Genomic DNA, 9,362 nt, shown 5'->3' with positions numbered 1-9,362 from the left:
ATCACTTTTGACTCTTAAAAAAGGACACTAGAATTTTCAATTTCCAATTGAACTAGCCCTTTCCAAAGTTTCTACGACTAGTCCTCCAATAAGAACCAATGAACAGTCACTGGTGACTAACGAGATCGGAATAAGGTTATGGAGATACAGTTGGTGCATACCCCACGTGAATGAAGGACGCTCCCTGCAAGATATATTGTGTTGGACCATCGCCCAGTCTTCGAAAGGGAGTGGTGGAGACAGCGCAATACACTAGGTCGATCCTTGATGAAAGAGGCAGCACTTATTAAAACTACTCTTGGCATAAGATCAGCTGAATTGGAGGTGCACTGTCGCTACCTTATGTGCCTCTAGACGTGGGAAAACCTAAGCCTAAATCTAAGTTATGTCAATGAGACTCTTTTGGCTCATACTATAATGCTTATATATCTGAATTTGCTTATTGGAAGTAATTTCAGCGACTGTAGACAACATTGAATCATCATCAGAAATCGCAAAAAAAAACCATTGCTCTTAGATGATCTCAATTCCTATTGGCCCTGCTAAAGTAAAGGAGTAATCTAGCGACATCAGTATGTTGCATTAGACGGTGCTATAGAAAAACGTCCCCTCTCTGTACTCACTCAAGTCCAATTAAAATCCTGAAAGGACGTATTAATGATCTTTGACCCAACAGTAAAAAAAAAAAATTCCGATTGCCCAATATAAGAAAAGGAGATTTTGAGTGCTGGGATTATCAATAATTAATATCAATTTATAAAAATGTAGATCAACTATCACTTTGAAGATACGATGGATTCGCATTCTTTAGAAACACTTAAATAGACACTAAAGAGAATGTCATAGCAAAATCCAAGGGGAACAAACTATTTTTATCCACTTTATCTGATTTGTCGGGTCTTGACAAAAAAAAAAACAGATAGAACGATAGGACCCTTTTAAGTTTTGACAATTAATTTGTTAATTTGACCCAAGCACCCTTATGTTTGTACAAATTTGGACTGAACCAATGTAAATGAAACTCAAAATCTCTCTCTTTTTCCCTTGCTTTCGGTTCATGTGGGATATTTATCTTGAACTTAAAGCTATCGTTTAAATCAGTAAACCTGCCAGAGGCATAAAACTAGTCGTGATTTAACATCATTTGTGCAAAAGAAGTTCCTTGTATGCTATACTCTAACAAAGACAAGGGCCATCTAAATCAAAACAAGTTAAGTGACAAACCAAATTCTGAGGAGTTACTGTTTAGACTTTGGCAGGCCTATAATCTTTTGTGGCTGGTCTAACTTGAACTTATGATCATCTCTCCTAACTAACTTAAGAGCTTGAGAAACTTGAGCTGATAAACATAACGTGAATTCTACTTACTTGTATTATCATCCATAAATACAATAATCCTATTAACTTGACTATTGTAAATGAAATTTGAGCTAGGATGAAAACATTCTGCAGGTTAAGAAGATCAAGGGGCTACGTCTTGTATATTTTAGGTGTTGCTTACGGAAGCACATGCCCATAACTATTATTTTGTCTTTAATCTCTTATGAGTCTTATATAAAATTTACGTTTTCTAATTTTGTCTCAGAGAATAAATTCACGTGTTTGTAAACGGCAGGTGTGTGCGACTTTGTCTTTTCAAGCCTACCTCTTGTGCTTCCATGTATGGCTGAGTTCCCGTTCATATCTCAGTCACATATTTCAAGGATGGATGGTTTAGGGACGTACAGAGGAAGAATCTTCTGACCCTTAATTAATCCCGCCGGTTAAACTGAAATTTGAAAAAATTGAAAAATTACAACTTTGCCAACTCCCCTAGGTATAAAAAAGGTTCAAGATGTATTCCATCTGAAAATTCCTCTCTAGTCCCTCTCCTAGGATAGTTCACCCAGAATACAATGTTGAGCAGCCAAAGGGAAAGCATGACAAATGAACAAGGAAGGAAAAAAATTGAAAGGATTTTGAAATATTCTACCTATGTTTCAAACTACTGGCAGAATGTTTTTTGTAGGATATTCTTTATTGTTTACTTTTGCTTTTTTTTCGTTCAAAGCTTTAATTTTTTTGGGGGGGGAGTAATCATAACAGCATAAGATTAAAACTAAAGGGAATAATTTGAAAATATGAAACTAGTGGCTGCTGTAGAAAGACTGTCCTATGATGGGAGTGCATAGAGATAACAGGTTGGGACTAAACCTGATAAAAACCTTTATACCTGAATATTCAGTTTTCAACACAGTATAAAGATCAAAAAGTAGCGAAAATTCCTATACTCTCCATTGAAGTATTTTGGGACACATTGTCACAAACCTTTCTTCGTGACTCTTCCTTCACGCACGCACAATGGCAAGTTTTTCGCGCATTACGAACAGATTATGGGATGCATATTGCTCTGACGTATTGTTAACTTCCCTCTCCGCGCTGTGATGTGTCCTGTTTCTGAAGAAAATCAAATAATTTTTTTTATGAAAGTAAGGAGCGACATTAAAACTTAAAACGTACTTAATTTAATTTAATTTAAATTTTAAGTTCTTTTAATTTAATTTCTGAATGTTTTTAAATTAATGCAGGTTTTGAATTTGGCTCACTGAAAGTAAATAACTAAAGCGAAATTTGTATATTTATTTTACTTTGTTTTCCAATAATAACCTTATAATAGCCTAAGTTTGGTTTTTGTTCCAACTGTTTAAGAATGACCCCTGAATCATAAAGGTTGCTTAATTAGAATAATAACCTCTTTTAAAAGTTAAAAAAATAAACTTTGGCGTGAGAGCGAGCTATTGAGGAGAGGCAACCCATCTCATATATGTAATATTTTCAGCTCGTTTTAAGTTTTGATGCTGCTTCTTACTTTCAGTTGAAAAAACTGATTTTTATTTAATTGCTGATCTTTTTAAAATAATGTCGGGAAATCCAGCTCCCTCTCCATGGAAAATTTCTTTACCCTACGAGAAATTTCATCATGGAGAGATTTTCCCATGTAACTTAAAGTAGTGATATTTGCGGAACTAATTTTGTAAGGCATAGTAACAAAACGGCCAGAGAGGTCGAAACTTTTTTTATGAAAATAAAAGTCACAAGTTGGGCAATTTTCAAACGATTGAAATGAATGACAGAAAAGATCTTGTTTTTGACAGATAAGAGAAAAGAGCTTTTATTTGTTTTAAAAAGTAGAATTGTGGCAAAGAGTCAAACTTTAGCGTAAAGAGCGAAAGATTGCGGAGGGGACAACCCATTTCATATACGGAGTAATTTCTGTTCGTTTTAAGTTTTAATGTCGCTCCTTACTTTCAGCTAAAAAAATTAGTTTTTTTATTTAATTTCTGAACGTTTTTGAATTAATGCATGTTTGGTTTTGGCTCTCCGCACATAAATTATTAAAATGAAATTTGTATATTAATTCTTTTTTTTGTCTAAATCGCTTTCTCTTAGTTTTGATCAGACGATTTTGAGAAATAAGGGGTGGAGAAGGAGGCCTAGTTGCCCTCCAGCTTTTCGGTTACTTAAAGAGGCAACTAGAACTTTTAATTTTTAACGAACTTTTATATTAGTAAAAAATATATGTAACTTAAGAATTAGCTTACGTAACAAACTTTCATAATCTTATATTTTTAGTATGTATACGAGGGGGTTTGTACCCTCGTTAATACCTCGCTCTTTACACCAAATCGTAAGTTTTGTCCCAATTCTTTAAGAATGACCCCTGAATCAGAAATGCCGTAGAATAAATAGTTGAAATTACTAAAAATACTTTAGCATAAAGAGCGAGTTATTTATCCCCTCCTAAATACCTCGCTCTTTATGCTAAAGTATTTTTAGAACCCCTCATATGCATAATAATCTCTGTTCGTTTTAAGTTTCAATGCTACTCCTTCCTTTCATTTGAAAAAAAAACGTTTTCATGTTATTTTTCATTGTTTTCTTATAGTAATGCTAGAAAATCCTGCACCCTTTTCATTGAATTTTTCTTCCCCCATGACAGGTTCCTCCAAGGAAAGATCCTCCAACATAGCCCCCTCCCCTCAGCCCCACCCCCAAACAAAATAAAATCCCCCTGAAAACGTCTGTACACTTCCCAATAACCATTACTATATGTAAACACTGGTCAAAGTTTGTAACTTGCAGCCCCTCCCCCAGTGATTGTGGGGGAGTAAGTCATCCCCAAAGACATAGTTATTAGGGTTTTCGACTATGTTGAACAAAATGGCTATCTCAAAATTTTGATCCGTTGACTTTAGGAAAAAAATGAGCATGGGAGGGGGCCTAGATGCCCTCCAATTTTTTTGATCACTTAAAAGGGCACTAGAACTTTTCATTTCCGTTAGAGTGAGCCCTCTTGCGACATTCTAGGACCACTTGGTCGATACGATGACCCCTGGGAAAAAGAATAAAAACAACAAAAAAAAACAAACAAATAAACACGCACCCGTGATTTGTCTTCTGGCAAAAAATACAAAATTCCACATTTTTGTAGATAGGAGCTTGAAACTTCTACAGTAGGGCTCTCTGATACGCTGAATCTGATGGTGTCATTTCCGTTAAGATCCTACGACTTTTAGGGGGTGTTTCCCCCTATTTTCTTAAATAAGGCAAGTTTTCTCAGGCTCGTAACTTTTGATGGGTAAGACTAAACATGATGAAACTTATATATTTAAAATCAGCATTAAAATACGATTCTTTTGATGTAGCTATTGATATCAAAATTCAATTTTTTAGAGTTTTTGGTTACTATTGAGCCGGGTCGCTCCTTACTACAGTTCGTTACCACGAACTGTTTGATACGTAATAATGTATGTTCGGTTTTCAGTTTTACTCGGCGCAAATTTTCCCGATTTTAAAACTTGTCATAGGTAGAATGCCTTGATGAGGATATTCATACGTTCAACATTTAATTGCCCTACATGGTGACTTCAAGATCAGATTTGAAGATATTTTGACGATGGAAATATCACTATGGATTATAAATCCATTTGATAGAAAGTAAGTGCAGAATGTGATACTGCAAGAAGAGCTCGAGCCTAGTACTAATGAGGATCTAAACGTGAAATTTAAATGTGGGTATAAAATATTTCGGCTGCGGGTAGAGATACTGGAAAAATATCCTGGACTCTGGGGAATCAAACAGTTCGTGGTAACAAACTGTAGTTCGGAGCGACCCGGCTCAATAGTAACCGAAACTCTAAAAAATGGAATTTTGATACCAATAGTTACATCAAAAGAATCGCATTTTAATGCTGATTTTAAATATATAAGTTTCATCAAGGTCAGTTATATCCATCGAAAGTTACGAGCCTGAGAAAATTTGCCTAATTTTAGAAAATAGGGGGAAACACCCCTTAAAAGTCATACAATCTTAACGAAAATCACACCATCAGATTCAGCGTATCAGAGAACCTTTTTATAGAAGTTTTAAGCTCCTGTCTACAAAAATGTGGAATTTCGTATTTTTTGCCAGAAGACAGATCACGGATGCGTGTTTATTTGTTTTTTGTTTTCTTCTTTGTTTGTTTTTTTGTTGTTGTTTTTTTCAGGGGTGATCGTATCGACTGAGTGGTCCTAGAATATTGCGAGAGGGCTCATTCTAACGGAAACGAAAAGTTCTAGTGCCCTTTTTAAGTGACCAAAAAAATTGGAGGGCACCTAGGCCCCCTCCCACGCTCATTTTTTCCGTTTTTGAGTTAATGTATGTCTTGATTTCGGCTCTCCGCTCTTTACTTTAGCGTAAAGAGCGGGGCGTTGAGGAGGAAAATCCCCTTTCATATACGGAGTAATTTATGTTCGTTTTAATTTTTAATGTTGCTCCTTAATTTAATTTAAAAAAAAAACTTGTTTTTTTCTATTTAATCAAACAGTTCGTGGTAACGAACTGTAGTAAGGAGCGACCCGGCTCAATCGTGACCGAAACTCTAAAAAATGGAATTTTGATACCAATAGTTACATCAAAAGAATCACATTTTAATGCTAATTTTAAATATATAAGTTTTATCAAGATCAGTTATGTTTATTTATTATTACGAATAGCGGTAAGCATATACTCATCAAAAGTTACGAGCCTGAGAAAATTTGCCTCATTTTAGAAAATAGGGGGAAACACCCCTTAAAAGTCATATAATCTTAACGAAAATCACACCATCAGATTCAACGTATCAGAGAACCTTATTGTAGAAGTTACAAGCTCCTACCTACAAAAATGTGGAATTTCGCATTTTTTGCCAGAAGACAGATCACGGATGCGTGTTTATTTCGTTTTTTTGTTGTTTTTTTCCCCAGGGGTGATCATATCGACTGAGTGGTCCTAGAATCTTGCGAGAGGGCCCATTCTAACGGAAATTAAAAGTTCTAGTGCCCTTTTAAGTGACCAAACAATTGGAGGGCACCTAGGCCCCCTCCCACGCTCATTTTTTCCCACAAGTCACCGGATCAAAATTCTGAGATAGCCATTTTATTCACCATAGTCGAAAAACCTAATATCTATATCTTTAGGGACGACTTACTCCCCCGCAGTCCCCGTGGGAGGCGCTTCAAGTTACAAACTTTGACGTGTGTTTACATATAGTAATGGTTACTGGGAAGTGTACAGACGTTTTCAGGGGGATTTTTTAGTTTAGGGGGGAGAGTTGAGGGGGGAGGGGTTACGTGAGAGGATATTTCCGTGGAGGAACTTTTCGGGGGGAAGAGAATTTCAATGAAGGGGGCGCGGGATTTTCTAGCATTATTTGAAAAAAACCATGAAAAAATAAATATGAAAAGTTTTTCTCTACTGAAAGTAAGAGGCAGCATTGAATCTTAAAACGAACAAAAATTATTACGCATATGAGGGGTTTACCTCCTCGTTATACCTCACTCTTTACGCTAAAGTATTTTTTAGTAATTTCAACTATTTATTCTACGGCCTTTGTGATTCAGAGGTCATTCTTAAGAAATTGGGACACAATCTAAACTTTAGTGTAAAGAGCAAGGTATCGACGAGGGTTGAACCCCCTCATACACGCAATAAAACATACGAATATAGAAGTTAGTTACGTAAGTTAATTCGTAAGTTACGTATATTTTTTACCAATGAAAACGTTTGTAAAAAATTAAAAGTTCTAGTTGCTTTTTTGAATAATCAAAAACTTGGAGGGCAACTAGGCCTCCTCCTTCGCTTCTTTTTCTCAAAATCTTCCGATTAATTGCAACTAATTAATATGCAAATTTCGTTTTAATTATTTATGTGTGGAGAGCCAAGATCAAAACATGCATTAATTAAAAAACATCCAGAAATTAAATAAAAAAACAAGTTTTTGTAACGGAAAGTAAGGAGCGACATTAAAACTTAAAACGAACAGAAATTACTTCGTATATGAAAGGGACTGCTTCCTCATCAGCCCCGCTCTTTACGCTAAAGTTTTTTACTGTTTTAAAAAGTAGAGTCAAGAGAAATAGTCAAACTTTAGCGTAAAGAGCGGTGTGTTGAGGAGGAAAAGCCCCTCTCATATACGGAGTAATTCCTGTTCGTCTTAAGTTTTAATGTCGCTCCTTACTTTCCGTCACAAAAACTTGTTTTATTTATTTATTGCAATAAAACTTTGATAGCATTTCCCTCGTCACATCGTGTCAAAAAGTTTTAGTGCCAGTTACAAACCTTTTAATCAAAAAACAAGTAGATTGAATATTACAGAATGGAAAGATTCTCAGTTATTCTTAACAAAATTGAAGCCAGATATTGATGATTGGGTTTCGGTTAACCTCTCACTAAAATTATGACTCTTTTGTGATTGTCATTGTAGAAGTTACGTTTCATTTTTGATATTTAATTTTATTTATATTATATTTGTTAAATTAAAATGTAATTTAAAAGCAATAGTGATGAATAGTATGATAATTAAATATTTGAATGAATACATGACCAGAATATGTACTGTTTTTTTTTTTATTCCGAATGGGGAGAAGGTAAGTGAGAGTTAGTTGTTTTTTTTTGTGCTATGAACAGTCACAAAAAGGTAAAGTGTGATGGAATCCCAAATATGACTGCCCAAGTTCACTTTTGGATATCCACTCATAGTTAAAATCAGTTAACCAATTAACCAATCAAAATTCCCTTTCTGTTTCGAAAACTGTTCGTTTCTGATTGGAACTCGACGACAACAAAAATTCCGTTCTTAGTTCTAATCTTCACATTTTTTCCTCGAGTTTTGGGAATATGGTAGAAACTTAACTGCAGGGGGTCCACCAGAACTGGCAAATTTTTTGAAAGGGTTACATTAGGAAAAAAAGTTTGGGAACCTATCATATAAGGAATGGGCAAAGCTCATAACTTGCAGCTCTTCCCCCTGTGTCTGCGGGGGATTAAGTCTTCATCAAAGATATAGTTATTAGACATTTCGACCATGCCAAAAAAATAGCAATGTCAATATTCTGATCCGGCGACTTTGGGAAAAAGAGAGCGTGGGAAAAAAGAGCCTCGTTCCCCTCAAATTTTTTCGGTCAGTTAAAAAGGGCACTAGAAATTTTCATTTCCATTTGAATGAGCTCTTTTGCGAAATTCTAGGACTTCTGGGTCAATACAATCACCCCTAAGGAAAAAAAAACAAATAAACAAATAATTACGCATTCGTGATCTTTCCTCTGGAAAAAAGTATAAAATTCCACATTTTTGTAGACAGGAACTTAAAACCTTTATAATAGGGTTCTCTGGTACGTTGAATCTGATGGTGGGATTTTCATTAAGATTTTATGCCTTTAAGGGGTGTTTTTCCTTTTTTCGAAAATAAGTCAAATTCTCTCAGGCTCGTAATTTTGGTGAGTGGGACTAAACTTAATGAAACTGATATATTTAAAATCATCATAACAATCCAATTCTCTTGATGTATCTATTGGTACCAAGATTCCCTTTTTAATGTTTCGGTTACTACTGAGCCGGGTCGCTCCTTACTTACAGTTCGTTACCACGAACTGTTTGATTTCCGCTACTGTTTAAAATTTATGGCATTGTTATTAAACTCCTCCGTTATTCTTAGTTTTTGAAAATGCAATCCCTTTTATTTCAGTAAAATTTTAAGTTATATCGAAGATTTTTCGTAAATATAAGAAATAGATTTATAGATAATTAAAACCTTACAAATTAAGATTGAGCAAAGGTACGAGGCTAAAAAAAAAACAAACTCTTCTTGGGCCACGTTTGAGCAGAAAATCTATTTTGTAAGGTCTTCTTTTTTATAAAACAAAGGTTGCTAATGGTCGTCAAAGCTCAGAGCCCTATTGAGCGAAAAAGAGGGTGGTAGTTGTTTCAAAATGTCTTCCCAGGAGATCATCAAGGCTCTTCATATATTGCTGAGAGTTGTAATTCACCATACTCACAGGGTATGTGATTTTTTCAAAATTCT

Source organism: Artemia franciscana, chromosome 20 (assembly GCF_032884065.1).
Source record: "Artemia franciscana chromosome 20, ASM3288406v1, whole genome shotgun sequence".
NCBI lineage: Eukaryota > Metazoa > Arthropoda > Branchiopoda > Anostraca > Artemiidae > Artemia > Artemia franciscana.
The sequence above is the reverse complement of the archived record's forward strand: the minus strand, read 5'-3'. Positions refer to the sequence as shown.